The following is a 13,531-nucleotide window of genomic DNA, read 5'->3' as shown; positions in this document are numbered from 1 at the left end:
ATGCATTATTTCAATTAATCCTTATCACAGTCACAAGAGGTGGGTATTATTGTTTTTATTCTTCCTTATTTATAGATTGGGATATTGCCACTCCAAAGTATTAAGCAATTCATCCCAAGTTGCAGAACCAGGAAGTGGCACAGCTGGCAATTAAATTTAGGTTACCTGACTTCAAAACCGGAGACTTTATGTTTTTTGCTTAATTGCCTCTCCTGGAAGCTATAAGAAGGCAGAATATTAATCAACACAAAGGAAAATATTAAGAATGTTCTACTTCAGGAGGTGGTGGACATTTTTGTTTCTGGAAGGATCCAGGCAGAGGCTTGTGATCCTCTGTCCACAAAAATAAGAGGAAATCTGTGACCTGCAGGCCACAGTGATACTGACCCTGAAAAATACTCTAGAATAATTGTAAGAAATAGGGTAGTATGTGGTAGAAAAATCAGACTGTCTTGTGAGGTAGTGAGACTCCTGCCAGTGAGTCAGGTGGGGTAAATGGTGTATCTTTTTGCAGATAGAGTCTAAATTTGGATGTGTAATTTAACTCAATGGCCATTTAATGTTTTCTGATGACATTTTAAGGACTTTTTACAATCGAATATCTTAAATATTAATTTTGATTTTTTTCCAGAAACAGACGTTAGAACAGCAGTTTTCAGGTTTTTGTGTATGTGGCTTACATTCAAAACACTAAAAGTTTAGAGCTTCCCTCAAGGGATCAAGAGATTCAAAAGAGCTCTAAACAAGTCAGCAATAATTGCAATGTAAACACTAATCCCTGGTACCGGTGCCTCAGAGAGTCTGTAGAAGCATCCGTAGTTTGTACTGTGTAAATTCATCACCCATCCGCATTGGGGAGCTCCTAGGGGAGAGCCTTTTATTGCTCTCTTCTGCTCCTCCTATATGCACGCAGCCATATGCCAGCAAACATGCATCCTTTCTTAGATGCCAGCTGGGTACTGAGCTGTACCAGTTATTCAAAACATGTTCTACCAACTCTACATTATTTCAATAAACCATTCAATTCAGTGTTACACCTGACAAACTGCCGTAACAGTGTGAATAAACAGTTAAAGCAAAATTAAGTTTACACATTGAGTAACTGTAGGAGCACACCTGTGATGAGACCATAGTACAATTCTTATTATGTGATGAGCACTAAAGAAACTGTTGTATTTTGACCACTAATGCTGCCTGGGACACAAGCTGGTGGCTGAATTAAGAAGCCTTTTATCATTACTGTCCATGAACTAGACATTGTCAGTAAATCTGGAACATATCTTAATTCAGAGGAAAGATCCGCTCCTTATTTTATCATGGGCTGGAATAACCCCTATCTGAAGTCTTCAGACTGCATGGGAAAATCTGACTGTGACTCAGTGACCACTGTTGCCCAAGGTGAACAAACTCCATGAGGCCCTGTTTCCAAGCCTCATACCCTTCTGTTGACTTATTGCTATGCAATCTAGGCAAGTCACTAAACTTTTGTGATCCTCGATTTCTTTACCCGTAAAATGGTTATATTAATATTTTCTCTGTAAGATTGTACTGTGGAGGCAAAATGAAGTAAAGACTATGAAAGATCTTTATAAACTGTAAAGTGCCATGAAGGAAAAAGAGTAATTATTATTTTAAAAGTGATGTTCTGGCAGAGCCTGGACTGTAGCTGAAAGCAAGCTGACTCAGAAGCAGGTTTGTAGGGGAGCTGGAAGCCTGCTGGGGCATTTCTAAGGAAATCAGCAGAGAAATGTACGTCACTGAGCCCCATCCCTGTCTGCCCACTGCAGAGTATCTACCAAGAGCACAAACAGTGCAAGGGACCGGTCATGGATAATTTGGGAAAAAAACACATCAGATTCCATTTAAGAAGGGAGAGAAAGTGGGAGCAGGCTCCAAAGAAGGAAAATATTTCTCTTGGTTACGAAGAGGAAAACACTTCCTGAATATTTCTAATCGACATGTATAATGCCATCTGGACGGCAGAGGGAGAAAGCTGGCTCTTAGGTTTCCTTTCAGAAGGGGAAGCCTTTGTCCCTGGCATCATTTTGATATTTGTAAGTAGAGGAAGTTTAGTAGCATAAGCCCTGGGAGTCCCTGGGCTTAGCTAATGGGTTCCACTGTCAGCTTCTTTGTTGAGTATAACAAGTTCGAATAAAAATGAATCTTGTGACCCTGGGAATGAAATTGTGGAAAGTTTTCAATGTGTCCCTTTGAATCTCTGCAACATCTCTCATATGATCCCCTTCCTTGCCATGAATACTTCTCCTACCATTGTCGTGATTTCCATGATGGGTTATTTTCCTTGCTCACTTTATACCTGAAATGGAGGATACCTAATAAGCGTTCTAAATTCAACTTTGCTTAATGGAACTCCTTATTGCCCATTCTCACCCTTAAGAGTGCTTCTCCCCCAGCATTAGAATTCTAGCCACTATTGGACCACTTGAGTTACGAACCTTGAGGTTATTTTGACCCTTGTCATTGTCTTACCTAGTATAATATCAAAAAATCCTACTGATTTTATCTTCCTGGATCTGCCTAGTCCACTGGGACTTTCCAGATTTGGGCCTTCACCATATCCTGCCTGGACCATGGATTTGGGCCTCACCTCTAGCTTTCAGTCACTTTAATACCTCTTCCTGAAGCAGCTAAATCCACCTTTCCAAAAGGCATACCAATGTGTGCCTTTCACTTACTTGAAAGCTTTTGTTGACTTCCTGTTACCTACAGAAGTGCACACTCTTTTCTATGGCATTTGAGTTCCTTTTAGGGACAATACTGGGAATTGTATGACCAAACAAATAACTGTAGTGGCAAGTGGGGCTTAATGCAGTGTGGTCTTGAGCTAAGGTCTTGGCATGGTCAAAATTCCTCTACAGACAAATCATTGTAGTGACTACAGAGAAGACTGGATACATAATCAAAATTGTTTTTTTTTTTTTAACATCTTTATTGAAGTGTAATTGCTTTACAATGGTGTGTTAGTTTCTGCTTTAAAACAAAGTGAATCAGTTATACATATACATATGTTCCCATATCTCTTCCCTCTTGCATCTCCCTCCCTCCCACCCTCCCTATCCCACCCCTCTAGGTGGTCACAAAGCACCGAGCTGATCTCCCTGTGCTATGCGGCTGCTTCCCACTAGCTATCTATTTTACATTTGGTAGTGTATATATGTCCATGACACTCTCTCACCCTGTCACATCTCACCCCTCCCCCTCCCCATATCCTCAAGTCCATTCTTTAGTAGGTCTGTGTCTTTATTCCCATCTTGCCACTAGGTTCTTCATGGCCTTTTTTTTTTTTTTTTTTCCCTTAGATTCCATATATATGTGTTAGCATACTGTATTTGTTTTTCTCTTTCTGACTTACTTCACTCTGTATGACAGACTCTAACTCCATCCACCTCATTACAAATACCTCCATTTCATTTCTTTTTATGGCTGAGTAATATTCCATTGTATATATGTGCCACGTATTCTTTATCCATTCATCCGATGATGGACACTTAGGTTGCTCCCATGTCCTGGCTATTGTAAATAGAGCTGCAATGAACATTTTGGTACATGACTCTTTTTGAATTATGGTTTTCTCAGGTTACATGCCCAGTAGTGGGATTGCTGGGTCGTATGGTAGTTCTATTTTTAGTTTTTTAAGGAACCTCCATACTGTTCTCCATAGTGGCTGTATCAATTTACATTCCCACCAACAGTGCAAGAGTGTTCCCTTTTCTCCACACCCTCTCCAGCATTTATTGTTTCTAGATTTTTTGATGATGGCCATTCTGACCGGTGTGAGATGATACCTCATTGTAGTTTTGATTTGCATTTCTCTAATGATTAAGGATGTTGAGCATTCTTTCATGTGTCTGTTGGCCATCTGTATATCTTCTTTGGAGAAATGTATATTTAGGTCTTCTGCCCATTTTTGGATTGGGTTGTTGGTTTTTTTGTTATTGAGCTGCATGAGCTGCTTGTAAATCTTGGAGATTAATCCTTTGTCAGTTGCTTCATTGGCAAATATTTTCTCCCATTCTGAGGGTTGTCTTTTGGTCTTGTTTATGGTTTCCTTTGCTGTGCAAAAGCTTTTAAGTTTCATTAGGTCCCATTTGTTTATTTGTGTTCTTATTTCCATTTCTCTAGGAGCTGGGTCAAAAAGGATCTTGCTGCGATTTATGTCATAGAGTGTTCTGCCTATGTTTTCCTCTAAGAGTTTGATAGTGTCTGGCTTAACATTTAGGTCTTTAATCCATTTTGAGTTTATTTTTGTGTATGGTGTCAGGGAGTGTTCTAGTTTCATACTTTTACATGTACCTGTCCAATTTTCCCAGCACCACTTATTGAAGAGACTGTCTTTTCTCCACTGTATATGCTTGCCTCCGTTATCAAAGATAAGGTGACCATATGTGCGTGGGTTTATCTCTGGGCTTTCTATCCTGTTCCATTGATCTATATTTCTGTTTTTGTGCCAGTACCAAACTGTCTTGATTACTGTAGCTTTGTAATATAGTCTGAAGTCTGGGAGCCTGATTCCTCCAGCTCCATTTTTCATTCTCAAGATTGCTTTGGCTATTCGGGGTCTTTTGTGTCTCCATACAAATTGTGAAATATTTTGTTCTAGTTCTGTGAAAAATGCCAGTGGTAGTTTGATAGGGATTGCATTGAATCTGTAGATTGCTTTGGGTAGTAGAGTCATTTTCACAATGTTGATTCTTCCAATCCAAGAACATGGTATATCTCTCCATCTATTTGTATCATCTTTAATTTCTTTCATCGGTGTCCTATAATTTTCTGCATACGGGTCTTTTGTCTCCTTAGGTAGGTTTATTTCTAGATATTTTATTCTTTTTGTTGCAATGGTAAATGGGAGTGTTTTCTTAATTTCACTTTCAGATTTTTCATCATTAGTATATAGGAATGCAAGAGATTTCTGTGCATTAATTTTGTATCCTGCTACTTTACCAAATTCATTGATTAGCTCTAGTAGTTTTCTGGTGGCAGTTTTGGGATACTCTATGTATAGTATCATGTCATCTGCAAACAGTGACAGCTTTACTTCTTCTTTTCCGATATGGATTCCTTTTATTTCTTTGTCTTCTCTGATTGCTGTGGCTAACACTTCCAAAACTATGTTGAATAATAGTGGTGAGAGTGGGCAACCTTGTCTTGTTCCTGATCTTAGTGGAAATGGTTTCAGTTTTTCACCATTGAGGACAATGTTGGCTGTGGGTTTGTCATATATGGCCTTTATTATGTTGAGGAAAGTTCCCTCTATGCCTACTTTCTGCAGGGCTTTTATCATAAATGGGTGTTGAATTGTGTCGAAAGCTTTCTCTGCATCTATTGAGATGATCATATGGTTTTTCTCCTTCAGTTTGTTAATATGATGTATCACGTTGATTGATTTGCGTATATTGAAGAATCCTTGCATTCCTGGAATAAACCCCACTTGATCATGGTGTATAATCCTTTTAATGTGCTGTTGGATTCTGTTTGCTAGTATTTTGTTGAGGATTTTTGCATCTATGTTCATCAGTGATATTGGCCTGTCGTTTTCTTTCTTTGTGACATCTTTGTCTGGTTTTGGTATCAGGGTGATGGTGGCCTCGTAGAATGAGTTTGGGAGTGTTCCTCCCTCTGCAATATTTTGGAAGAGTTTGAGAAGGATAGGTGTTAGCTCGTCTCTAAATGTTTGATAGAATTCGCCAGTGAAGCCATCTTGTCCTGGGCTATTGTTTGTTGGAAGATTTTTAATCACAGTTTCAATTTCAGTGCTTGTGATTGGTCTGTTCATATTTTCTATTTCTTCCTGGTTCAGTCTCGGTAGGTTGTGCATTTCTAAGAATCTGTCCATTTCTTCCAAGTTGTCCATTTTATTGGCATAGAGTTGCTTGTAGTAATCTCTCATGATCGTTTGTATTTCTGCAGTGTCAGTGGTTACTTCTCCTTTTTCATTTCTAATTCTATTGATCTGAGTCTTCTCCCTTTTTCTCTTGATGAGTCTGGCTAATGGTTTGTCAATTTTGTTTATCTTCTCGAAGAACCAGCTTTTAGTTTCATTGATTTTGGCTATTGTTTCCTTCATTTCTTTTTCATTTATTTCTGATCTGATCTTTATGATTTCTTTCCTTCTGCTAGCTTTGGGGTTTTTTTGTTCTTCTTTCTCTAATTGCTTTAGGTGCAAGGTTAGGTTGTTTATTCGAGATGTTTCCTGTTTCTTGAGGTAGGCTTGTATTGCTATAAACTTCCTTCTTAGAACTGCTTTTGCTGCATCCCATAGGTTTTGGGTCGTCGTGTCTCCATTGTCATTTGTTTCTAGGTATTTTTTGATTTCCCCTTTGATTTCTTCAGTGATCACTTCGTTATTAAGTAGTGTATTGTGTAGCCTCCATGTGTTTGTATTTTTTACAGATCTTTTCCTGTAATTGATATCTAGTCTCATAGCGTTGTGGTCGGAAAAGATACTTGATACGATTTCAATCTTCTTAAATTTACCAAGGCTTGATTTGTGACCCAAGATATGATCTATCCTGGAGAATGTTCCATGAGCACTTGAGAAAAATGTGTATTCTGTTGTTTTTGGGTGGAATGTCCTATAAATATCAATTAAGTCCATCTTGTTTAATGTATCATTTAAAGCTTGTGTTTCCTTATTTATTTTCATTTTGGATGATCTGTCCATTGGTGAAAGTGGGGTGTTAAAGTCCCCTACTATGATTGTGTTGCTGTCGATTTCCCCTTTTGTGGCTGTTAGTATTTGCCTTATGTACTGAGGTGCTCCTATGTTGGGTGCATAAATATTTACAATTGTTATAGCTTCCTCTTGGATCGATCCCTTGATCGTTATATAGTGTCCTTCTTTGTCTCTTGTAATAGTCTTTATTTTAAAGTCTATTTTGTCTGATATGAGAATTGCTACTCCAGCTTTCTTTTGATTTCCATTTGCATGGAATATCTTTTTCCATCCCCTCACTTTCAGTCTGTATGTGTCTCTAGGTCTGAAGTGGGTCTCTTGTAGACAGCATATATATGGGTCTTGTTTCTGTATCCATTCAGCCAGCCTGTGTCTTTTGGTGGGAGCATTTAATCCATTTACATTCAAGGTAATTATCGATATGTATGTTCCTATTCCCATTTTCTTAAATGTTTTGGGTTTGTTATTGTAGGTGTTTTCCTTCTCTTGTGTTTCTTGCCTAGAGAAGTTCCTTTAGCATTTGTTGTAAAGCTGGTTTGGTGGTGCTGAACTCTCTCAGCTTTTGCTTGTCTGTAAAGGTTTTAATTTCTCCATCGAATCTGAATGAGATCCTTGCTGGGTAGAGTAATCTTGGTTGTAGGTTTTTCTCCTTCATCACTTTAAGTATATCCTGCCACTCCCTTCTGGCTTGCAGAGTTTCTGCTGAAAGATCAGATGTTAACCTTATGGGGATTCCCTTGTGTGTTATTTGTTTTTTTTCCCTTGCTGCCTTTAATATGTTTTCCTTATATTTAATTTTTGACAGTTTGATTAATATGTGTCTTGGCGTGTTTCTCCTTGGGTTTATCCTGTATAGGACTCTCTGTGCTTCCAGGACTTGATTAACTATTTCCTTTCCCATATTAGGGAAGTTTTCAACTATAATCTCTTCAAATATTTTCTCAGTCCCTTTCTTTTTCTCTTCTTCTTCTGGGACCCCTATAATTCGAACGTTGGTGCGTTTAATGTTGTCCCAGAGGTCTCTGAGACTGTCCTCAGTTCTTTTTATTCTTTTTTCTTTATTCTGCTCTGCAGTAGTTATTTCCACTATTTTATCTTCCAGGTCACTTATCCTTTCTTCTGCCTCAGTTATTCTGCTATTGATCCCGTCTAGAGTATTTTTAATTTCATTTATTGTGTTTTTCATCGTTGCTTGGTTCCTCTTTAGTTCTTCTACGTCCTTGTTAAATGTTTCTTGCATTTTGTCTATTCTATTTCCAAGATTTTGGATCATCTTTACTATCATTATTCTGAATTCTTTTTCAGGTAGATTGCCCATTTCCTCTTCATATGTTAGGTCTGGTGTGTTTTGACCCTGCTCCTTCACCTGCTGTGTGTTTTTTTGTCTTCTCATTTTGCTTATCTTACTGTGTTTGGGGTCTCCTTTTCACAGGCTGCAGGTTCGTAGTTCCCGTTGTTTTTGGTATCTGTCCCCAGTGGCTAAGGTTGGTTCAGTGGGTTGTGTACGCTTCCTGGTGGAGGGGACTAGTGCCTGTGTTCTGGTGGATGAGGTTGGATCTTGTCTTTCTGGTGGGCACATCCACGTCTGGTGGTGTGTTTTGGGGTGTCTGTGGCCTTATTATGATTTTAGGCAGCCTCTCTGCTGATGGATGGGGCTATGTTCCTGTCTTGCTAGTTGTTTGGCATAGGGTGTCCAGCACTGTAGCTTGCTGGTCGTTGAGTGAAGCTGGGTCTTGATGTTGAGATGGAGATCTCTGAGAGATATTCACCGTTTGGTATTACGTGGAGCTGGGAGGTCTCTTGTGGACCAGTGTCCTGAAGTTGGCTCTCCCACCTCAGAGGCACAGCCCTGATGTCTGGCTGGAGCACCAAGAGCCCTTCATCTACACAGCTCAGAGTATAAGGGAGAAAAAAATAGAAAGAAAGAAAGAAAGAGGATAAAATAAAATAAAATAAAGCTATTATAATAAAAAATAAGAAAAAAAATTATTAAGAGTAAATGTATTCAGAAAAAATATTTTTTAATTTTTAAAGATAGATTTAGTAATTTTTTATAATAAAAAATAAGAAAAAAATTATTAAGAAAAAAATTTATTAAGAAAAAAATTTTTAATTTTTTAAAATAAAAAATATGAAAAAACTTATTAAAAATTTTTTTTAAATTTCTAAAAATAGAAAATAAGGAAAAAATTATTAGGAAAACATTTATTAGGAAAAAAAATTTTTTTTAAGTAAAAAAAAAAAAAAACAGACGGGCCTAACCCTAGGACTAATGGTGAAAGCAAAGCTACACAGACAAAATCTCACCGAGAAGCATAGACATACCCACTCACAAAAAAAGGAAAAGGGGAAAAATTAATATATCCTGCTCCCAAAGTCCACCTCTTGAATTTGGGATGATTCGTTGTCTATTCAGGTATTCAACAGATGCAGGCACATCAAGTTTTTTGTGGAGCTTTAATCCGCTGCTTCTGAGGCTGCTGGGAGAGATTTCCCTTTCCCTTCTTTGTTCGTACAGCTCCCGGGGTTCAGCTTTGGATTTGGACCCGCCTCTGCATGTAGGTCGCCTGAGGATGTCCGTTCCCCGCCCAGACAGAACGGGGTTAAAGGAGCAGCTGCTTCGGGGGCTCTGGCTCACCCAGGCCGGGGGGAGGGAGGGGTACGGATGTGGGGCGAGCCTGCGGCGGCAGAGGCCGGCGTGACGTTGCAGCAGCCTGAGGCGCGCCGTGCGTTCTCCCGGGGAAGTTGTCCCCGGACCACGGGAGCCCGGCAGCGGCGAGCTGCACAGGCTCCCGGGAGGGGCGGCGTGGAGAGTGACCTGCTCTCGCACACAGGCCCCTTGGTGGTGGCAGCAGCAGCCCCAGCGTCTCCTGCCCGTCTCTGGGGTCCGCGCTGATAACCGCGGCCCACGCCCGTCCCTGGAGTTCGCCGAGGCGGAGCTCTGAATCCCCTCTCCTCGCGCACCGCGAAACAAAGCGGCAAGAAAAAGTCTCTTGCCTCTTCGGCAGCTGCAGACTTTTTCCCGGACTCCCTCCCGGCTAGCACCGAAGCCCGAGCCTCAGCTCCCAGCCCCCGCCCGCCCCGGCGGCTGAGCAGACAAGCCTCTCGGGCTGGTGAGTGCTACTCAGCACCGATCCTCCGTGCGGGAATCTCTCTGCTTTGCCCTCCGCACCCCTGTTGCTGCGCTCTCCTCCGTGGCTCCCGAAGCTTCCCCCCTCTGCCACCCGCAGTCTCCACCCACGAAGGGGCTTCCTAGTGTGTGGAAACCTTTCCTCCTTCACCGCTCCCTCTCACTGGCGCAGGTCCCGTCCCTATTCTTTTGTCTCTGTTATTTCTTTTTTCTTTTGCCCTACCCAAGTACGTGGGGATTTTCTTGCCTTTTGGGAGGTCTGACGTCTTCTGCCAGCGTTCAGTAGGTGTTCTGTAGGAGCAGTTCCACGAATAGATGTGTTTCTACTGTATCTGTGGGAAGGAAGGTGATCTCCGCGTCTTACTCTTCCGCCATCTTGCCCCTCCCTCCCAAAATTGTTTTTAAAATTGTGTTTTCTGAAAATTCCATTGGTCATGAGCAGTATTTAGGTCCCTGAATTACTTTTGGCCTGGATAACTAGGACTAAAAGAGCTGTGATAAATGAGGAATGTGTTAAATAAACAGACTAGAAAGTCTTTTCCATTACAGATTTGTAAGCATGAAAAATGGACTGGGGACCATCATTATTGAGAGTAAGTATGTGGGGTTTGTTGAAGAAAGCCATTTATGGCTTGTTTTTAACGCTAGATCACACTCAAAATTATGTATATTTTTTAGTTGCCTGTATATTCTTGTTTTAATCACTGTCTATGATTTATGGTTTAAAAAAGATTTAGAAAACAAATAGTCCTATTAGAAATAGAAATTTATTTTTTAATTTTTAAATTTAATTTTATTTATTTTTTTATACAGCAGGTTCTTATTAGTTATCCATTTTATACATATTAGTGTATACATGTCAATCCCAATCTCCCAATTCATCACACCACCACCACCCCTGCCGCCGCTTTCCTCCCTTGGTGTCCATACGTTTAGAAATAGAAATTTTTTGCTGAGGTCCCTTTTTCTAATCATTCTTCCATTTAGGGACTGACTTAAAAATCAGACTATAGGATCTTCTGGGTGACAGACAGTTCAGATAGACACATGGAGAGAAGAAATTGGGACCATAATAACTGATTTGGTTAAGACTAATTAAAAGCAAACATAAGATATACTCACATATGCTTAAAATATTCAAATGGATTACACATGGAATGATGAGCAGCGGCTACTTCTGCAACTGGGTAGGGGATTTTTACTTTGTGTTTTATACCTTCTACATAAGGAATTTGCTTAACCATGAACATGTAGTACTTCTACTAAAAAATAATTACACATATTTATATGTATTGCTATGGAAAGGATACAAAATATATTGTAAATTGAAAAAAGTAAGTGGTAAATGTATATTGCATAATTCCATTCTAATTAACAAATATATATTTTTTTCTGTAAGCAAATATTTATATATCCGTGTGTGTGTGTGTGTGTGTATATATATATATATTTGATGAGAAATGTCAAATTATTTTCTTTGAATCAAATGAAATCTGACTCTGAGTCCCCATTTTGACAGGAGGACAAGAAATTCAATCCTCATGATTTTGGGGGAGTTTCTCTCCCTTCTTAGAGTCACATACAAATTATCTGGTCCCACTTTCCTATGGTGGCCACCGATACCTATTTGGTCCACATTTGCATGGGCAATAAGTTGTTTTACATGCTAAGCTTGGTGGAAATCTTTGCTGAGACTAGACTTTCCCTCTGAGAGATCCCTCTGAGGTCCTGAATTCTCCTTGAGGGTGGCCTTGGGAATTGAAGCCCAGGTTCCTATTGCTTTTGGAATGCAAAATCTATGTCCTCTTGTCTGTCTTGAGGATTGTCTATCTCTAGTACCTTCTCTCTTAGCACAAATCACTCCACAAGTTCAAGGTCCAGAAGCAGGTTTTTTGTTTTTTTTTTAAATTAATTAATTAATTTATTTTTGGCTGTGTTGGATCTTCGTTTCTGTGTGAGGGCTTTCACTAGTTGCGGCAAGCGGGGGCCACTGTTCATCGTAGTGTGAGGGCCTTTCACTGTCGCGGCCTCTCTTGTTGCGGGGCACAGGCTCCAGACGTGCAGGCTCAGTAGTTGTGGCTCACGGGCCTAGTTGCTTCACAACATGTGGGATCTTCCCAGACCAGGGCTCGAACCCGTGTCCCCTGCCCTGGCAGGCAGATTCTCAACCACTGAGCCACCAGGGAAGCCCCAGAAGCAGGTTGTTTTTGCAGTCATCTTTTTTTGGCTCTAAGTCAAAGAGACACAAAAGGCCTGGAATTCTTGGAATTCACATGTGTGTACTTGTGTGTGAGGATTTGTGCACATACATTTGTCTTAATGCACATGCATTTACACACATGCATATGTGCATGGGGGTTTGGTAAAAATAGAGTGAGAATAAAATACAATTTACTATCTTAATAAATCATTTTGCCACACTCATTTTACAGATAAGGAAACTGAGGTTCAGAGAGATGAAGCAACTCATACAAGATTAAGCACTAATAAGTGGGAGTGATAATTTTAAATCCTGATTTCTCTAGCCCCAAGGCTCATTCTAATTTCCTCAGACTTAATCATAATCACATTTTACAGTAAATACAAAGACTGGACATTTCAGGCAGACTTTCCCAGATTTTCAGCTTTTTAGCTATTTGAAAACTTGTAGGGAAAATACCAAACTGCTTGATTTTTTTCTTCCTTTTCAGACTTCTTCTGAAGGGTGGATGCTCTGGTAGAGAAACAACTTTAAGTCCTAGGAAGACAGTAAGGTGCTAGGACTGGAGGAGACTTTAGGGACCATCTAGGCTGTGGTTTTGACTTTTTTCTTCTAAGAAACACTGTGCTAGGTTATTCGGTTTTAAACAACAGAAACCCACTCTGTCTAATGTATGCCAATGAGGAATTTATTGAGAGGATCTGGGATAAGTCACAGATTCCAAGGAAAGTCGACATACCAGACCTTAGAAAGAGCAGGTCTGGGCCTCTGAGGAGCAAAACTCTGAAGCCGTCTTTTCAGTCTTTTCCTGGGGATTAATATGTTCCAATTTTGTTCTTTCCTAGAATTCCATGTTTTAAACTTACATTCTCGGAGAATCTGATCACCCTGATATGGGCCATGGAACCACCCCTAAGTCCAGAGAGGTTAGGGGCCCTTGACTGACACCCCATGAGACCATGCAAAGTGGGGGTGGGGGTAGTTGACTTTGCCCCAAGTTACCCAAATCTGGACAGAACAGAAACCACAATCTAGACTTTCCAACTCGAATCCTGGGCGGCCCCTACTTTTGATATTATGATTATTGTGCATTCCATTCTAAGTAAGTTCAAATTAGAAGCTACATTACATAGTTTACTGGGGGTATTTTTAGGTGCTAAGCACCTTTTCAAGGATTTTTTAAAAACAACCATATCCAAACAGTCAAGAAGAAAAATTGCAAACATTGTGGGAAGTGATTATCATTCATCAACTGAGATCAGACATCCTGCAAGACTGTTTTGTGTGGTTGATCTGCTGCCTGATTAGAACTGAATGAAATCTGGAAACTCTTATTTGTTGGTTCTCAAACCTGGCTTTGTGTCAGAATCCACTGTGGATTTCCAATAAGTGCTGGCTTTGGAGCTGTTTGACCTGGGTTGGATCCCAGCTTTGTCTCTATCCAGCTGTGTGACCGCATGAAGGTTGCTTAAGCTCTCCAAGCCTCAGTTTCCTCATCTTAAAATGC

The 13,531-nt window shown here is 40.1% G+C and overlaps 1 protein-coding gene across 6 annotated transcripts in view; it reads left to right on the top strand.

Annotated features, from left to right (window-relative positions):
- Positions 1–13,531, top strand: part of HTR4 (5-hydroxytryptamine receptor 4) — a 394,426-nt gene that overhangs the window by 159,530 nt on the left and 221,365 nt on the right. For 5 of the 6 annotated variants that reach the window (XM_068536146.1, XM_068536144.1, XM_068536143.1 and 2 more), the window contains exon 1: positions 9,412–9,807. The exons of the other annotated variant lie outside the window; for it this stretch is intronic. The gene's annotated coding sequence lies outside the window, so the exon portion shown is untranslated. Of the gene's footprint in view, positions 1–9,411; positions 9,808–13,531 lie in introns of those variants that run through there. 6 annotated transcript variants of the gene reach the window in all.

The sequence above is a fragment of the Eschrichtius robustus genome, chromosome 2 (assembly GCF_028021215.1).
Source record: "Eschrichtius robustus isolate mEscRob2 chromosome 2, mEscRob2.pri, whole genome shotgun sequence".
Taxonomy (NCBI): domain Eukaryota; kingdom Metazoa; phylum Chordata; class Mammalia; order Artiodactyla; family Eschrichtiidae; genus Eschrichtius; species Eschrichtius robustus.
The sequence above is the reverse complement of the archived record's forward strand: the minus strand, read 5'-3'. Positions and strand labels throughout refer to the sequence as shown.